Source organism: Haematobia irritans, chromosome 4 (genome assembly GCF_050003625.1).
Source record: "Haematobia irritans isolate KBUSLIRL chromosome 4, ASM5000362v1, whole genome shotgun sequence".
NCBI lineage: Eukaryota > Metazoa > Arthropoda > Insecta > Diptera > Muscidae > Haematobia > Haematobia irritans.
The window spans coordinates 48,531,360-48,552,586 of record NC_134400.1 but is presented as its reverse complement, the minus strand read 5'-3'; the positions used below and the strand labels follow the sequence as shown (position 1 = coordinate 48,552,586).

Genomic DNA, 21,227 nt, shown 5'->3' with positions numbered 1-21,227 from the left:
ACAATGCAATTAGCAAGAAAATAATGTTTTTTGAGCTAGTCTTTATGAAATTGTTTTTACATCCTGGAAAAGAATAAACGTTTATCACAAAAAGTATATACTTTTCTTCCAAATACACTTCCTTACAGCGAAAAGCAAATGAGAAACGAACTTTGTTTGTCTAAAATTTCGTTTGGGAGGAAAGAATTATTTTTTTGCGTGTATGGGGGCTATATACAATTATGAACTTGATATGGACCAATTTTTGTGCGATTGGGGATCGATTTATCTGAGGGCTATATATAACTATAGACCGATATGGACCTAGCTAGGCATGGTTGTTAACGGCCATATACTAGCACAATGTACCAAATTTCAACTGACTCGGATGAAATTTGCTCCAAGTGGCTCCAAAACCAAATCTCGGGATCAGTCCATAATCATATATGGGGGCTATATATGATTATGGACTGATATGGACCACTTCTGGCATGGTTGTTAAATATCATATACTACCACCACGTACCAAATTTCAACCAGATCGGATGAATTTTGCTTCTCCGAAAAGCACCGGGGGTCAAATCTGGGGATCGGTTTATATGGCGGCTATATATAATTATGGACCGATGTTGACCAATTTTTGCATGGTCATTAGAGACCATATACTTACACCATGTACCAAATTTCAGCCGGATCGGATGAAATTTGCTTCTCTTAGAGGCTCCGAAAGCCAAATCGGGGGATCGGTTTATATTGGGGGCTATATATAATAATGGACCGATGTGGACCAATTATTACATGGTTGTTAGAGACGATATACTAACACCATGTAGCAAATTTCAGCCGGATCGGATGAAATTTGCTCCTCTTAGAGGATTCGCAAGCCAAATTTAGGGGACCGTTTATATGGGGGCTATACGTAAAAGTAGACCGATATGGCCCATTTGCTATACCATCCGACCTACATCAATAACAATTACTTGTGCCAAGTTTCAAGTCGATAGCTTGTTTCGTTCGGAAGTTAGCGTGATTTCAATACTTTATATATACTTCATAATATATATACTTTATGGGGTCTTAGAGCAATATTTCGATGTGTTACAAACGGAATGACAAAGTTAATATACCCCCCATCCTATGGTGGAGGGTATAAAAAAGGATAGTGTCTGAGGGAAATCCCACCAAAATATTAAAAACTGATACTGGAAGTAAAGAAGAATTGATCGAAATTGAGATTAATTAATTTAATAAACTCCTTCCATGTCCTTTGTAAATGGGACAAGTTTATTTTTTTTTACATACTTTAAAAAAGTCTGGCAACCAACCGAGTTGCCACGGCGAAGCCTGAGATTGAAGATGTTGGAAAATGGACTAACCATCAAAGAATAATAGCTGATACGGTGTAATGACGGATTCCACAAAAATCTATGATCGTATATTTGAGGTGGCCATAGTTGCGAGAATGAGATTCTGATAATGATAATAATATTGTCATGGGTAAATGGGACTGCAGCACAGATACCAAAGAAGAAAAGTTGCTAAACCGATGGCTTGAGGATGGGACTTGGCTCAGACACCGATATATGTACATACTATTCCGAACACCGGACCACATCACAATCCTGCTGCCAGACGTGCGTGCTATAACGGAATGTATTAAATAGCGAATTATAGATTTTTTACTGATTGATAGAATTCTTGATGTTTTTGGTAGATTTAGCAAAATTCTTGACTAAGAGTTCTTCACAAATTTCCTCCAGAAATAACATTTTGAAAACATTTCCACCAGAAATAACATTTTGAAAACATTTGCTACAGAAATAAAATTTTTACAAAATTTTCTATAGAAATACAATTTGGACAAAATTTTCTATAGATATAACATTTTGACAAAATTTTCTGTAGAAATAAAATTTTGATAAAAATTGCTATAGGAATAAGATTTTGACAAAATTTTCTACAGAAATAAAATTTTAACAAAAATTTTTATAGAAATACAAATTTTGACAAAATTTAAAATTTTTACAAAATTTTCTGTAGAAATAAAATTTTTACAAAATTTTCTGTAGAAATAAAATTTTTACAAAATTTTCTATAGAAATAAAATTTGGACAAAATTTTCTATAAATATATTTTGAATAAATTTTCTGTAGAAATAAAATTTCGATAAATTTGCTATAGGAAAAAGATTTTGACAAAATTTTCTACAGAAATAAAATTTTGACAAAAATTTTTAAAAGAAATAAAAATTTTGACAAAATTTTCTATAGAAATAAAATTTTGACCAATTGTCATTAATCCCATGACGTCCTGCTATACTTTAGTAGTTCTCCACTCCTTTTCTTGTCTGGGTGACCACATAGTATTTTCGTCGGCCTTCCGACCACTTTCGCCGATTTATCGGCATTTTGACGATTTTTGACTTAAAAATAGCAGTCTACGATTTTTGCAACGAAAATGATGATAGTTACTCCTTTAAAAAAATTAGGCAAAATAGAACGAATTCGAAATCTGAACCGTTTTCGATTAAATTTTGCTTAAATTTGATCCGACTTTTTCCAAATTCAAGAACGTTAGTCCTTGTGCCAAAAAGGCACTGAACCAAGTTTCATCAAAATAATTGCCCCCGGAATACTGCAAACAATATATAGACAAACCGACCGATGAACGGACGAATACGAATAAATCGACTCAGGTGGTGATTCTGAGTCGATCAGTATGTTTTATGGAGTCTAAAATCAATATTTCTGGTAAGCAGATTTTTTACAGATCAAAGTTATTATACCCTAACCACTATGTGGGTTATATAAAATCTGGATGCATTTATTGTTTTTAATGTTTAGAAGCTGAAATTTAGAATATGCAAATAGTTATTGGATGCCGACGGCTCAGAATGCGTAATACAAACATGTAATATTTATGTACAATAGTATTGTGTATTGTGTGTTTGTATGTATATGAAATCTTTGTTTTGTTTTTAACGAAAACATATGTTTTATTTTAATATTATTTAAATTCCCGATTTTTTTGACTTTTTCGGGGACAAGTGATGATTTTTCTTAAAGTTTTATTGGCAGCCTTTCTTCCGACCGTTGTATTGGCCAACATCCCTCCCGTGCTCTTTCATCCAACTCGGGCCGCATTCCATCTATTGGCTTTCACTTCGCTATGTGTCCTAGCTCTTATCGCCAGTTCATTTGCCTTTACGTTTTCTCTTATTCCAGCCTGTGCCGGTACCACGGTTATTTTGCAGTGACGGATCAAATTTTATAAAATTATGTAGTTATTATAATTTGTTTTTTCGAATAAAACATCCAGAAAAAAGTGCCTTCGAAACTAAAGGAAAAAATGTTTATCAATTTAGTTTAGCCATTTTATTTCCATTAAGTTAATTTTTTGTGTGAAATAATAAAATTTACTTGTTTCAGTAAAAAAATCCTAAACTGAAAGCAGTTAGGAATAGTTCATTAAATAGAATAAGGCATGGAATTTTACTAATACTGATTTCTTCGCTGGGTATAAGAATTTACTACTGAACAAGAAAATTTTATTCACTGATAACAAAGCATTCGTAAAAATAAACAAAAACCGAACTAAAACCAAGTTTCCTCAAATTTAGTAAAATTTCTTATAAAACGATAACACTGAATTCCTTTATTATAGAAAGCTTATCATACATACGAATAACACTTGGCATAGAAAAATATTTTATTTCAAGAAGTATTCAATCCTTTCAAAACTTAAGGAAACACACTTCTTAGAATATACACAGAAAAAAAGTGTCTTGTAAATTTAAGGACCATTTTAACTTTCACACAGTTCAACAAATTTACTGTAATATAGTTCATTTTTCGTAACCACAACGAAAATTAACTTAGCTAAAGGAAAACTAATAAAAATTCAGTAAATGTTTTTTAGTTTACTAACTACGAAATGGGAAGGATTTTTCCTTAAATAAATTTCCAACACAGTAGTTAATGAATCGTTGATTCTATTATAAAAATACATGGGCAATATAAAAATCTTACTACGAAATGTAGACAATTTACTAAGAAAAAATTTTGTATGGAAAAAAATTTTTGTAGTAAAAATTAACTTAACGACATTACCGATTCGTACGATGGCTACCTACAGATTATTTCCCTTTTTATTATATGTTGGAGTGTTTTTACTCACAATGAAAATTTTAGATAAAGTAGAATAAAAAGTAGTTAATATAATCCTTGACGGGTGTATATAATTTTTTATAGATTCCTCATAGATTTGGTATATATTTTACCTTAACTTATAGATAGAATTCCAACTATCAATAAACGCGATTCTGGAAAATGTGAGTGCATCATGTGAGGGAGTTTTTAGAGACATTTTGTGTATATCTCGTATGATTGTTTGTGTTTGTTATTGCGTCATTTATGCTGTTGTTGGTTGTTTTGATTCTAGAGACAATGGAATGTTCCTTGTGTGTTGTTGGTATCTTTTGTGGTGAGAGTTGTTTTCTTGCAATAGCGAGATCAGAAAGGGATCGTGTGTGTGTGGAGTTGTTTTTCTTTACGGCAGGTATGTATCCTTTATGACTATTTGTATCTTTGAGTTTTATTACTGCATTCAGTTCTGTTGATGAATTTATGAAGTGCACACGTTGTTTTAATTTTGCAAAATTGTACGTGCGGTATTGGTGTTTACTAATGAAAACACATTTATTTCGAAGCATTTTGGAAACTGAGAAGTGAATGATGTGATGTTAGAGAAATCAAAAATGCTTTTTATTGATAAAAACAAATAACAGATTAAGGAACTCTATATTTCTGTTAACAGTTTAAAATTAGTGCGGATTTTTAATTGATTTACATAAAAAATATACAACATGAGTGGTAATAGGATGATCTATATTTATTCTACATCTGGATCACAGGTTGGAGATGCAACCATTTTTATACCCTTCACCACTACTGTGGTACAGGGTATAATAAGTTTGTGCATTTGTATGTAACGCCAAGAAGGAGTAATCATAGACCAACCTTTTAGTATACGGATCGGCTTAGAATTAAATTCTGAGTCGATTTAGCGATGTCCGTCTGTCTGTCTGTCTGTCCGTCTGTCTGTCTGTTGATGTATTTTTGTGTGCAAAGTACAGCTCGCAGTTTTAGTCCGATTGTCCTAAAATTTGGTATAGGGTCCTGTTTCGGCTCAAAGACGATCACTATTGATTTTGGAACAAATCGGTTCAGATTTAGATATAGCTGCCATATATATTTTTCACCGATCTGGTCATAATTGGCGTGTATATCAACCGATCTTCCTCAAATTCCGTACATCCGAATATTTTATGTGTCTCGAAAAACTTGCAAAATATCAGCCAAATCGGTTCAGATTTAGATATAGCTCCCATATATAGCTTTCGCCCGATTTACACTCATTTGCACACAGAGGCCAATTTTTTGGTCCGATTTAGTTGAAATTTTGCATAGGGAGTAGAAGTAGCATTGTAACTATGCGTGCCAAATTTGGTTGAAATTGGTTCAGATTTGGATATATCTCCCATATATAGCTTTCGCCCGATTTACACTCATATGACCACAGGGGCCAATTTTTAACTCCGATTTAGTTGAAATTTTGCACAGTGAGTAGAATTAGCATTGTAGTCATGCGTGCCAAATTTGGTTGAAATCGGTTCAGATTTAGATATATCTCCCATATATAGCTTTCGCCCGATTTGCACTCATATGACCACACAGGCCAATTTTTAACTCCGATTTAGTTGAAATTTTGCACAGGGAGTAGAATTAGCATTGTAGCTATGCGTGCCAAATTTTGTTGAAATCGGTTCAGATTTAGATATATCTCCCATATATAGCTTTCGCCCGATTTACACTCATATGACCACAGAGGCCAATTTCTAACTCCGATTTAGTTGAAATTTTGCACAGGGAGTAGAATTAGCATTGTAGCTATGCGTGCCAAATTTTGTTGAAATCGGTTCAGATTTAGATATATCTCCCATATATAGCTTTCGTCCGATTTACACTCATATGACCACAGAGGCCAATTTTTAACTCCGATTTAGTTGAAATTTTGCACAGGGAGTAGAATTAGCATTGTAACTATGCGTGCCAAATTTGGTTGAAATCGGTTCAGATTTAGATATAGCTCCCATATATATGTTTTTCTGATTTCGACAAAAATTGTCAAAATACCAACATTTTCCTTGTAAAATCGCCACTGCTTAGTCCAAAAGTTGTAAAAATGATTCTAATTTTCCTAAACTTCTAATACATATATATCGAGCGATAAATCATAAATAAACTTTTGCGAAGTTCCCTTAAAATTGCTTCAGATTTAAATGTTTCCCATATTTTTGTACTAACATTGTGTTCCGCCCTAGTGCATTAGCCGACTTAAATTTTGAGTCTATAGATTTGTAGAAGTCTATCAAATTCTGTCCAGATCGAGTGATATTTAAATGTATGTATTTGGGACAAACCTTTAAATATAGCCCCCAACACATTTGACGGATGTGACATGGTATCGAAAATTTAGATCTACAAAGTGGTGCAGGGTATAATATAGTCGGCCCCACCCGACTTTAGACTTTCCTTACTTGTTTTGAATCTATATTTTTTATGTTACGGCAATTCCTACAGGTAAGTACTAAGTTCGAGTTTAGCCGCTAAAATTAAAAATAAATCACTAAGAAAAATATAAAATTATACGTCTTCGATACAAATTTAAATATAACATGATGGAGAATAGCCCAAACCAAGTTTTTTATAAAGATTATTTTTGTATAATGGATTATTAAAGAAAACTTATCATGAAAATTGCGATTTTAGCCTCTAAACTGGAACTTAATATCCTCCTTAAATACTAAATGCTATACTGACAAGTGGAAATTATGTCTAATTTTATAATATTTTTTATTTCAAATATATTCTGAGAATAATTTCAAAAACGTCCCATTAGTCCATGGATATGATTCGAATAATGTACATACTGGATGGATTTTTCAGTATGGTAAGTTTTTCTATAAACCGTATTTTGTCCGTTTTTAATAAAACCAAAATTTCAATTTATTAAAAATAATTATTTTCATTTGCAGGTAGACAGGTCTTGTAGTGGTAATTTTTTTAATATTCTACTGTTTAATGCTAACTAAGCTGATATCCTTATTGGCTCTAGGAAATACTCTTGAAACCCGTAAGTTAAAAATCAATATGAACGATAGAATTTGATAATATTTTTCTTATATTTTATATAAGTTTGCAATTGCAGATGCTTATAAGACAAATCCGCCCAACAAAAGTTAGCCAAAATCGATGAAATTGGACAACAATTCAATGAATATAGCAACTTATGCTACATATATCTTTCATATGGATAGAAAACATGGAAATTTAAATTAATTAGTTTAGTGCTAATACCATAAATATTACTCTTTTGAAGAAGCAATTACTAACTACCGACAAGTAACTGCATCACACGTACGAATAAAAATATTTCCTTTATTGTATATCATAAGCCATAGTTTTGTATAATATAATAATAATTTTTTGAAATAAAATACTGGTGGTTATAGAAAATTGACTTGTTTTGTACGAAAAATTTCTTAGTGGTATACAGGCTTGTTATACCTTTGATTCCTCAATTTCTCTACTTTTTTGAAAATTATACTGACAAACAGTTTATTTCAAACCAATTTCTTAAAACAGGTTTCCCAAAAAATTTTTCATTTTTCCGGATAGCAGGAATATTTTGAATGAGTTTAAGTATATTCTTCCCACAGCATAGTAATAATGAACTAAAATACGATGCAATACATGAACTAGTTTATAAGAAAATCATGAACTTATCTAGATGAAAAAAATCTTTGGCGCCAAATCATGGTCATTCTTACTATGGATTAGTTCATTTTTCATAAAAAATAGTAAACTTGTTTTTCGGTGTAGGAAATTTTCCTATATTTCTTTTATCTACCTGTAATCGATACCTGTCATCGATGTAATCGATATATTTGCGCGTGGGTTGTTTGTTAGTTGGAATCGCGTTGTTATGGTATACGGAGAGATTGTTAAACAAGTATATACGGCCGTAAGTTCGGCCAGGCCGAAACTTATGTACCCTCCATCATGGATTGCGTAGAAACTTCTTCTAAACACTGCCATCCACAATCGAATTACTTAAGTTGCGGTAACGCTTGCCGATGGCAAGGTATCTTAAAACCTCCTAACACCAGCGTTGCCAGAATTGTTTCACCAAAAACAGCTAGATTTGTCCAAAAAATAGCCAAAAAAAAGCTAAAAAATTTTAAAAAATAGCTAGAAAAAAAGGCTAAATTTTTTTGTATCAAAAGTCACGTTTTGATTGAAATTTAACAAATTTAAAGGCTTTATTTCACTTAAAATGCATATTATTTTAATTGTATTCATTTTATTTCCATTTCTGTGAGACCGTAAGAAAATCTAAGTCATATTAGCTCTGTTTGCGTACTCGATACATTTGGATTACTATCACAAATTTTTACTGGAAGTCCTTCGTTTATATTTCCTAGTAAAAACATTTTTCCCAGTAAACTTGCAATTATCAGCTGGTTAATCATCAACAAGTCAAATGTGCGATATATTGCACAATGTCACATAGAACTGCATTCGAAAATATCAACATATTTCATTTTAACTGAATTAATGATAAATTCGTGAACGAGTACACTTCTCCTAATATTTCCCATTCTAATTATCTTGCAAGTTTATACCGAATAACTTTTATTCAAAAATTTCCCTACAAACCTATTGTTGTCCAATTTTCGTAAATGTAAATCCATTCCATTAATAAATAGCAGATTTTTTTGATCCTATCACTACGAATTTTTTATTGCATATTTTTACGTTAAAAAATAATACCACATTCAAAACTTTATTATTATTATTTTATTTATTATTATTATATTATTTCTATGTTCGGTTCCAAAGATTTTGAACACTAATGATTTTGGTATTGATTCCGAGTCAAATTTGAACTTTTTCGTTTTTTCAGCTTTTTATTCATGAACTACCACAGTGCTTTAAAAACGTGCTAACGAAAACTTAAATTTCCAAATTCAGACTCTACTTTAAGTAGAAATTATTCTATGTATACGTTTTTAAAATAAAATGTTGAAAACCCTCTTCTATTTTTGAACCCTATTTTGGTTTGTGGTCAAGATACAAAAACTCCACAAATTTAAAGACTATTTCATTAATTTTAAGAATTTTGTAGAATTGACCCTAGCCTTCTTTCATGTAAAGATACCCACTTTTAAGTTAAATCAATTAACTATAAGGACAAAACGACTTTATCGGCTTTTGGACAAGGAAAAAAGTTTATATTTATAAGAGAAATTCACAAATGCTATTATAACCAAAACTCGCGGACGTATTTTAAGGACATAAAATCTTTGGCCTCACGACAATGTTTTTTTAGTGTACAAAGCAATTCACATCTACTATTTTAGTTTACTAATATCATAATAAATTTAGAATATTATAATAACATAAAAAGGATAAACGAGTCAAATGCTAATATTCCTAATAATTTACTGACAGTTTATATAAGGAATTTGTATGGTAATAGTAGATTTAAAGTTTACGATAACTTTTACGAATACGAGGAAAAAACTTTACAACAAGGTGTATTTGCTCCAAAAATGCCCGGATAATGGCTGGAATAATTATTAATGCTTCAATTGAGCTTCGAATTATATCATATTTCAATAGAAACATGTCGAAAATAAAAAAGCCAAAAATAGCTAAAAGGGTCATGAAAAAAAGCCAGAAAAAAAGCTAAAAGCTAAATGCATTTTTTTCCCTCTAAACGTCTTTAAAAAAAGCCAAATCTAGAGGGAAAAAAGCTAAATTGGCAACGCTGCATAACACCATCTTCTAAATTGTATGTAAGTCCATACGTGGTATATATTAAATCAAAAAAGATCGATCCAATACGTATATAATTCAGTTTGACAAAATAGACATAAAATTTTGACAAAATTTTCTACAGATATAAAATTTTAATAAAATTGTCTATAGAAATAAAATTTTCACAAAATTTTCTATAGAAATAAAAATTTTCCCAAAATCTTCTATAGAAAGAAAATGTTCACAAAATTTCTACAAAAATAAAATTTTGACAAAAATTTCTATAGAAATAAACTTTTGACAAAATTTTCTATAGAAATAAAATCTTGGTAGATTATTTTTGGCTTGAGTAGCAACCATGATTATGAACCGAATAAAATTTGAAAAAAAATTTCTATAGAAATAAAATTTTGACAAAATTTTCTATAGAAATAAAATTTTGGTAGATTATTTTTGGCTCTAGTGGCAACCATGATTATGAACCGATATGGACCATTTTGTGTGTGATTGGACCTATTTTGGTATGGTTGTTAGTGACCATATACTTACACCACGTTCCTAATTTGAACCGGATCGAATGAATTTTGCTCCTCCAAGAGGCTCCGGAGGTCAAATCTGGAGAACGTTTTATATGGGGGCTATATATAATTATAGACCGATATGGACCAATTCTGGCACGGTTGTTAAATATCATATACTAACACCATGTTCCAAATTACAACCGGATTGGATGAAATTTGCTTCTCTTGGAGACTTCGCAAGCCAAATCTGGGGATCGGTTTATATGGGGGCTATATATAATTATGAACCGATGTGGACAAATTTTGCATGGTTGTTAGAGACCATATACCAACATCATGTACCAATTTTCAGCCGGATCGGATGAAATTTGCTTCTCTTAGAGCAATCGCAATCCAAATCTGGGGATCGGTTTATATGGGGGCTATATATAATTATAAACCGATGTGGACCAATTTTTGCATGATTGTTAGAGACCATATACCAACACCATGTACCAAATTTCAGCCTGATCGGATGAAATTTGCTTCTCTTTGAGGCTCCGCAAGCCAAATCTGGGGATCGGTTTATATGGGGGCTATATATAATTATAGACCGATGTGGACCAATTTTTGCATGATTGTTAGAGACCATATACCAACACCATGTAAAAAATTTCATCCGGATTGGATGAAATATGCTTCTCTTAGAGGCTCCACAAGCCAAATCTGGGGATCGGTTAAATGGGGGCTATATATAATTACGAACCGATGTAGACCAATTTTTGCATGGTTGTTAGAGACCATATACCAACACCATATACGAAATTTCAATCGGCTCGGATGAAATATGCTCCCGTTAGAGGCTCCACAAGCCAAATCTGGGATCGGTTTATATGGGGGCTATATATAATTAAGGACCGATATGGACCAATTTTTGCACGGTTATTGGAGACCATATACCAACACCTTGTACCAAATTTCAACCGGATCGGATGAAATTTACTTCTCTTTTAGGCTTCGCAAGCCAAATCTGGGGATCGGTTTATAAGGGGGCTATATATAATTATGGACCGATGTGGACCAATTTTCAGCCGGATCGGATGAAATTTACTTGACTTTTAGGCTTCGCAAGCCAAATCTGGGGATCGGTTTATATGGGGGCTATATATAATTACGAACCGATGTAGACCAATTTTTCATATACCAACACCATATACCAAATTTCAGCCGGATCGGATGAAATATGCTTCTGTTAGAGGCTCCACAAGCCAAATCTGAGGGTCCCTTTATATGGGGGCTATACGTAAAAGTGGACCCATATGGCCCATTTTCAATACCATCTGACCTACATCGATAACAACTACTTGTGCCAAGTTTCAAGTCGATAGCTTGTTTCGTTCGGAAATTAGCGTGATTTCAACAGACGGACGGACGGACGGACATGCTTAGATCGACTCAGAATTTCACCACGACCCAGAATATATATACTTTATGGGGTCTTAGAGCAATATTTCGATGTGTTACAAACGGAATGACAAAGTTAATATACCCCCATCCTATGATGGAGGGTATAAAAATAAAATAATATAATAAATAACAAATAAAATATTTGTTATTTTAAATTAGTGAGAAATTTTTTCGTTTTTTTCAAAATTATTGAACATAAACAAGTATATACGGCCGTATAGTTCGGCCAGGCCGAAGCTTATGTACCCTCCACCATGGATTGCGTAGAAACTTCTACTGACGACTGTCATCCACAATCGAATTACTTGGGTTGCGGTAACACTTGCCACCGTGGTCGTGGGTACGATTCCTGCTACGACCGAACACCAAAAAGTTTTTCAGCGGTGGATTATCCCACCTCAGTAATGCTGGTGACATTTCTGAGGGTTTCAAAACTTCTCTAAGTGGTTGCACTGTAAGGTGGAACGCCGTTCGGACTCGGCTATAAAAAGGAGGTCCCTTGTCATTGAGCTTAACATGGAATCGGGCAGCACTCAGTTATAAGAGAGATGTTCACCAATGTGGTATCACAATGGACTGAATAGTCTAAGTGAGCCTGATGCATCGGGCTGCCACATAACCTAACCTAACCTAACACTTGCCGATGGCAAGGTATCTTAAAACTTCCTAACACCGTAATATATACCACATAGTCCATACGTGGTATATATTAAACTAAAAAGGCCGATTAAATACGTATATAATTAGGTTTAAAGTTTCTATAGAAATAAAATTTTGACAACATTTTCTATATAAAGTAAAATTTGGAAAAAATTTTCTATAGAAATAAAATTTGGAAAAATTTTCTATACAAATAAAATTTGGAAAAATTTTTCTATAGAAATAAAATTTTGACAAAATTTTCTATAGAAATAAAATTTTGACAAAATTTTCTATAGAAATAAAATTTTGACAAAATTTTCTATAGAAATAAAATTTTTACAAAATTTTCTATAGAAATAAAATTTGGTAAAAATTTTCTATAGAAATAAAATTGGGAAAAAAATTTCTATAGAAATAAAATTTTGACAAAATTTTCTATAGAAATAAAATTTTAAGAAAATTTTCTATAGAAATAAAATTTTGACAACATTTTCTATAGAAATAAAATTTTGACAAAATTTTCTATACAAATAAAATTTTGACAAAATTTTCTATAGAAATAAAATTTTGACAAAATTTTCTATAGAAATAACATTTTGACAATGTTTTCTATAAAAATATAATTTAGGTAGATTATTTTTGGCTCGAGTGGCAATTATGATTATGAACCGATATGGACCAATTTTGGCATGGTTATTAGCGACCTTATACTAACACCACGTTGCAAATTTCAACCGGATCGGATGAATTTTGCTCCTCCAAGAGGCTCCGGAGATCAAATCTGGGGATAGGTTTATATGGGGGCTATATATAATTATGAACCGATATGGACCACTTCTTGCGTGTTTGTTAGAGACCACATTCTAACACCATGTTCCAAATTTCAACCGGATCGGATGAATTTTGCTCTTCCAAGAAGCTCCGAAAGACAAATCTGGGGATCGATATGGACCAATTCTTGCATCGCTGTTAGAGATTATATACTAACACCACGTACCAAATTTCAACCGGATCGGATGAATTTTGCTCCTCTAAGAGGCTCCGGAAGTCAAATCTGGGGATCGGCTTATATGGGGGCTATATATAATTATGGACCGATATGGACCAATTTTGGCATGGTTGTTAGAGACAATATACTAACACCACGTACCAAATTTCAATCGGATCGTATAACTTTTGCTCCTCTAAGAGGCTCCGGAGGTCAAATCGGGGTATCGGTTTATATGGGGGCTATATCTAATTATGGGCCGATGTGGACCAATTTTTGCATGGTCATTAGAGAACATATACCAACACCATGTACCAAATTTCAGCCGGATCGGATGAAATTTGCTTCTCTTAGAGGCTCCGCAAACCAAATCGGGGGATCGGTTTATATGGGGGCTATATGTAATTATGGACCAATTTTTGCATGGTTGTTAGAGATCATATACTAACACCATGTACCAATTTTCAGCCGGATCGGATGAAATTTGCTTCTCTTAGAGCAATCGCAAGCCAAATTTGGGGGTTTGTTTATATGGGGCTATACGTTTATATGGGGCTATACGTAAACGTGGACCGATATGGCCCATTTGCAACACCATCTGACCTACATCAATAACAACTACTTGTGCTAAGTTTCAAGTCGATAGCTTGTTTCGTTCGGAAGTTAGAGTGATTTCAACAACAACCCAGAATATATATACTTTATGGGATCGTAGAGCAATATTTCGATGTGTTACCCCCATCATATTGTGGAGGGTGTAATAACAAACAATAAGTCTTCAATGTTCGTGATGGTTTATAAAGAAAGAAAACAGCAACAAAATAACAACCCCTTCATTCGTCTTCATCTTGGAATCTACACACAAAAAATTATCACCAAAATTTTTTCAATTAAACACTTAATTGAATTTGGAAACTGATTCAATTAATATGTTAATTGATTCAATCAATTTGTTAATCAATTCGGAAATAATTTTCAATTACAAACGTGATTGAAAATTTTTCCGTTTCCAATTACACATGTGATTGATCTAATCACCTTTGTGATTGAAATTGAATAATTTTGAGCAATGGAAAGAGCGAAAAGAGAACAACAGAAAGGGTATTTATTCAACAATGTATGATGAGAGATCAGTCTGTGGAAGTAACTCGTAACGAACGGTTGGGTTTTTGTTTTTCGCGTAAATTGAAAAACATGATTGGCGACATTCTGTCTGCTGCATTCAAAATGTGTGCATAAATATTTTGAACGCAACAACAAATCATAGCAAAGGGTTGAAATAAATAAAGTGTGCAACAACAAATGGCCACGTGGTAAAGGTTTGAAAAAAACAAGTGTATACGGCCGTAAGTTCGGCCAGGCCGAAACTTATGTACCCTCCATCATGGATTGCGTAGAAACTTCTTCTAAACACTGCCATCCACAATCGAATTACTTAAGTTGCGGTAACGCTTGCCGATGGCAAGGTATCTTAAAACCTCCTAACACCATCTTCTAAATTGTATGTAAGTCCATACGTGGTATATATTAAATCAAAAAAGATCGATCCAATACGTATAAAGGGTGATTTGTTAAGAGCTTGATAACTTTTTTTTTTAAAAAAAACGCATAAAATTTGCAAAATCTCATCGGTTCTTTATTTGAAACGTTAGATTGGTCCATGACATTTACTTTTTGAAGATAATTTCATTTAAATGTTGACCGCGGCTGCGTCTTAGGTGGTCCATTCGGAAAGTCCAATTTTGGGCAACTTTTTCGAGCATTTCGGCCGGAATAGCCCGAATTTCTTCGGAAATGTTGTCTTCCAAAGCTGGAATAGTTGCTGGCTTATTTCTGTAGACTTTAGACTTGACGTAGCCCCACAAAAAATAGTCTAAAGGCGTCAAATCGCATGATCTTGGTGGCCAACTTACCGGTCCATTTCTTGAGATGAATTGTTCTCCGAAGTTTTCCCTCAAAATGGCCATAGAATCGCGAGCTGTGTGGCATGTAGCGCCATCTTGTTGAAACCACATGTCAACCAAGTTCAGTTCTTCCATTTTTGGCAACAAAAAGTTTGTTAGCATCGAACGATAGCGATCGCCATTCACCGTAACGTTGCGTCCAACAGCATCTTTGAAAAAATACGGTCCAATGATTCCACCAGCGTACAAACCACACCAAACAGTGAATTTTTCGGGATGCATGGGCAGTTCTTGAACGGCTTCTGGTTGCTCTTCACTCCAAATGCGGCAATTTTGCTTATTTACGTAGCCATTCAACCAGAAATGAGCCTCATCGCTGAACAAAATTTGTCGATAAAAAAGCGGATTTTCTGCCAACTTTTCTAGGGCCCATTCACTGAAAATTCGACGTTGTGGCAGATCGTAAGTCTATTCATGATGAATTGTCAAAGCATACTGAGCATCTTTCTCTTTGACACCATGTCTGAAATCCCACGTGATCTGTCAAATACTAATGCATGAAAATCCTAACCTCAAAAGAATCACCCTTTATAATTCAGTTTGACAAAGTAGACATAAAATGTTGACAAAATTTTCTACAGAAATAAAATTTTAATAAAATAGTCTATAGAAATAAAATTATCACAAAATTTTCTATAGAAATAAAAATTTTCCCAAAATTTTCTATAGAAAGAAAATTTTCACAAAATTTCTACAAAAATAAAATTTTGACAAAAATTTCTATAGAAATAAACTTTTGACAAAATTTTCTATAGAAATAAAATCTTGGTAGATTATTTTTGGCTTGAGTAGCAACCATGATTATGAACCGAATAAAATTTGAAAAAAATTTTCTATAGAAATAAAATTTTGACAAAATTTTCTATAGAAATAAAATTTTGACAATGATGAAAATTTTATTATGAACCGAATAAAATTTTAACAAAATTTTCTCTAGAAATAAAATTTTGACAAAATTTTCTATAGAAATAAAATTTTGGTAGATTATTTTTGGCTCTAGTGGCAACCATGATTATGAACCGATATGGACTATTTTGTGTGTGATTGGACCTATTTTGGTATGGTTGTTAGCGACCATATACTAACACCACGTTCCTAATTTGAACCGGATCGAATGAATTTTGCTCCTCCAAGAGGCTCCGGACGTCAAATCTGGAGAACGTTTTATATGGGGGCTATATATAATTATAGACCGATATGGACCAATTCTGGCACGGTTGTTAAATATCATATACTAACACCATGTTCCAAATTACAACCGGATTGGATGAAATTTGCTTCTCTTGGAGACTTCGCAAGCCAAATCTGGGGATCGGTTTATATGGGGGCTATATATAATTATGAACCGATGTGGACCAATTTTGCATGGTTGTTAGAGACCATATACCAACATTATGTACCAAATTTCAGCCTGATCGGATGAAATTTGCTTCTCTTTGAGGCTCCGCAAGCCAAATCTGGGGATCGGTTTATATGGGGGCTATATATAATAAAGGACCGATATGGGCCAATTTTTGCATGGTTGTTAGAGACCATATACCAGCACCATGTACCAAATTTCAGCCGGATCGGATGAAATTTACTTCTCTTTTAGGCTTCGCAAGCCAAATCTGGGGATCGGTTTATATGGGGGCTATATATAATTATGGACCGATGTGGACCAATTTTTGCATTGTTGTTAGAGACCATATACCAACACCATGTACCACATTTCAGCCGGATCGGATGAAATTTACTTCTCTTTTAGGCTTCGCAAGCCAAATCTGGGGATCGGTTTATATGGGGGCTATATATAATTACGGACCGATGTGGACCAATTTTTGCATGGTTGTTAGAGACCGTATACCAACACCATATACCAAATTTCAGCCGGATCGGATGAAATATGCTTCTATTAGAGGCTCCACAAGCCAAATCTGAGGGTCCCTTTATATGGGGGCTATACGTAAAAGTGGACCGATATGGCCCATTTTCAATACCATCTGACCTACATCGATAACAACTACTTGTGCCAAGTTTCAAGTCGATAGCTTGTTTCGTTCGGAAGTTAGCGTGATTTCAACAGACGGACGGACGGACGGACATGCTTAGATCGACTCAGAATTTCACCACGACCCAGAATATATATACTTTATGGGGTCTTAGAGCAATATTTCGATGTGTTACAAACGGAATGACAAAGTTAATATACCCCCATCCTATGATGGAGGGTATAACAAATATATGAGAGAACGCATTTGAAATTACCTGTGTTTGTGTTTTGTGCCATTGTAAAAATGGAAAACAATCTACGTTTATTAAAGGTAAGAAAATGTGAATACCGTTTTCCATTGAATCCTGTTTACATTAAACGGACTAAAATAATATATTTTTTATTCATTTCTTTTAGTGACCAATTTTATTTCGTGAAATTTACCAATTAATCCCATCGACTCCATCCTTTTATCAAATATATAAGAATATGTTTGCAATCAAAAAGTGGGTACACTCATAGTTTTCTTAAAACCGGTATTAGTTTGTTGGAAGATTCACCTTGAAGTTGCGAAGTAGCGTTGGCATTAAATTGCATTTTTGTTTTACCTGCCTTTTCCAGTTTGAACCCAAGTAGAGAGCAGTATATCTGATACATAAACTAATGAGCTGAATTATGTAATGGTAAAAAAGTTCTTTCTTTTGGATTTAAAAATATGAAAAATATCCGAAAATAATAAAAATGTGTATTTTCCATTTATATGTTTTTTTTATTTCCAGAATTTGCAAAGTATCATCAATATAATACCAAATATTACATTGCTTTGCCATTATTTTTGTCTTTGATTGGTTCAAATTTTAATAGACGATTTCAATGTGTGGAACTTTTGGAAAGGAATTGTTACTAAAATGAAATTACCGAGCTCCTTAATACACCTTTTTATGCTAAAAGACTACAACTGCAAAAGAAGATTATAAACCTGCAATCTGGAACTAAGAATTGAACTTGATATTCTATGCAGGTAATGTTTAACAAAATCAAGTCTTAATTGAACAAAATTAACTTCGAATTATTCTGTTTACTTTCAGAAAAACTAATTTAGCTTACAGGCTGCTGATTTATTGGAAATCTAGGCGCATCTACATATTAGAAGGAACATGCTGACATGGTTATTATAATGATTTATATAGTTTATTTATTCACCCTATAGTTGTTATTGATAGTAATTGTATGTGTAAGTTATGTTAGAACAGAACACAAATGACAAGAACCAAATTTATTTGTCTATTGCATAATTCAAAAAATAATAAAATATTAAATATGTGTTATTACCTATTCTTTTTTCTCTTTCTTCTTATTTACGACAACTGAATAGTTTAGTTTTCTTTTGTAACAAACAGTATATGCTTAAACACCGACAGGTGCATATGATCTAGTTATTAGGCACCTTTAAACTATATTTTGTAAATTTATTTATAAAATATTTTGCAAATAAAATAAATATGTTTTATAAGAAACACATATTTTCTTTTATTTCAAATAAAACTAAATACGATTTTGGGGTCGCAATATATAAATTTTTTGATTGAAATTTATAGCCAATTTCAATTAATTATTTAATTGAATGAATCAAATAGTTGATTGATTTTTGTCGCGAAATTAATTAAAATTTTAATTGATTCAATTAAAACTGTCATTGAGTTTTATGTTAAAAATCAATCACGTTTTTAATTGATTCAATCACACAATTAATTGATTCCGTGACAAAAGTCAATTAAATTTTTAATTGAAAATCGTGTTGGTTTTCTATCAAAATGGGTGATTGATACTATCATTTTCGTAATTGAAGACATTTCAATTAAAAATATGATTGAATCCGTGATTTTCGTGATTGAAATCAAAAAAAATTTTTTTGTATGTACACAGAAAAAAATATCACCAAAATATTTCCAATTAAAAAGTTAATTGAAGTTGAATGCTTTTTCAATTAATAAATTAATTGATACAATTAACTTTTTAATCAAGATAGAAACATTGAGTTAATTAAGTCAATGATTGAAAATTTTAAAATTTTTAATTAACAATTTAATTGATACAATTAACGTTTTAATCAAATTCGGAAGACTAAGTCAGTTAAAAAAGTGATGAACATTTCTTAATGCAAATAAAAACTCTAAGAAACAGAAAGTAATTGAAAATAATTACCTTTTTAAATAAAAAATTAATTGTGGTTTGCATTCAAAATCAATTAAATTTTTAATTGAATCAATTAAAAAATTAATTGAAAATTGCTAATGACATCAATTAATTTTTTAATCAAGATTTTTTTTCTATGCCCAATTAAAACTGTGATTGATACTATCATTTTCGTGATCGAAGACATTTCTATTAAAAAATTAATTGGATTGATTAATTTCGTGATTGAATCAGAAAATTTTTTTTGTGTACGATTATCAGGTAACATTCATACAGTGACGCTAACCTTTTGTGAAAAAATTGGTTTATGATTTTTTATATTTGTAGGTATTGAAATTGTAAAAGGAGGACAAAATCGTTACGCAGCATCTTATTAAAAGTGAAAGGAACAAGAAGAAGAAAAGCATTACGTTTACAGTTGGTAACATGGAATTTGGAAATAGTGAAATAATAAACTAATATTTCAAGGCCAGTCGATGCTGTTAATTCTTAATAAATATATTTAATATATTAATAAAACATGTCTTTTATTGAAGAAAAAAATGCCTATATAAATAAATAAAACTGTATTTAAAAACGAAGGTAAGCAGTTCTAATTTTGAAGTAAAAGGTTTACCACAAATGTGTAAAGTATGTCCAAATGAATGAAAAATGTTCAATAAAATCAACCCATATATGAATTCAATTCAGTTACATTTTTTCATTCTGTAGTATAGTGGTACATAAATATAGTAAAATGCTAACTAAAACATGGAATGCATTCTACCTAATTTCTACGAAAATCAAACAAATAAAAATGTCTTTTGCGTTATACGAAGTTCAACTTTCTTCACAATGAGTTCATTTTGAACTTAAAGAAGTGGTCACTTTTTTTCTGGGTGAATGTTTGTCAAAATTTTATTTCTGTAGAATTTGTTTTTAAAACATTATTTCTATAGAAAATTTTGTCACAATTTTATTTCTATAGAAAAATTTGTCAAAATTTCATAAACAAAAACTTCTCTAAAGTTTTTGTTTAAAAATTTGTCAGAATTATATTTCTATAGAAAATTTTGTAAAAATGTTATTTCTATAGAAAATTTTGTCAAAATTTTATTTTTATAGAAAATGTTGTCTAAATTTTATTTCTATAGAAAATGTTGTCAAAATTTTATTTCTATAGAAACAATTTTGTCAAAATTGAGATCACATCTCCTTCGTGACATTATATCCTCAATATGGTCTCAAAATGTTTGATTGTGTCCACGATTCCTGTCGAATATTTGCCAAGTGTATATGGTAGTTTAACATTTCTAAAATGAACCCTCCTTTCCAGGTGGGTTCACTTATTTTTTTTTGTGAGTGTAACTGTGTGTAGTGTTTGTGTAAATCGTATATACTTGTTCAAATTTGCATTATATAACCATAGCGTTTTACTTTATATGAGGCTACATAAACTCATCTCATCTGTATTTACATATTACAACTGCGAAAAAAGAACTCAGAATAGAAAAAAAACTTTCCAGCAGTTATGATTTCAAATTCAGATTGACTAAATTTAAGTGTCGTATCTTCGAAATAAAATAAAGAAAATTTCTATTTAACTTCTACGAAAATTTTTGGACAATAAGTTTGTCAAGAGTCAAAACATTACTG

At 32.0% G+C, this 21,227-nt stretch overlaps 1 long non-coding RNA gene across 1 annotated transcript; it reads left to right on the top strand.

Moving 5' to 3' along the window:
* The first annotated feature begins 17,944 nt into the window (after window positions 1-17,944).
* Window positions 17,945-18,572, top strand: LOC142236625 (uncharacterized). The gene is made up of 3 exons (XR_012722125.1): window positions 17,945-18,079; window positions 18,176-18,417; window positions 18,485-18,572. It is a non-coding gene; the product is annotated as an uncharacterized LOC142236625 (long non-coding RNA).
* Window positions 18,573-21,227: the final 2,655 nt, after the last annotated feature.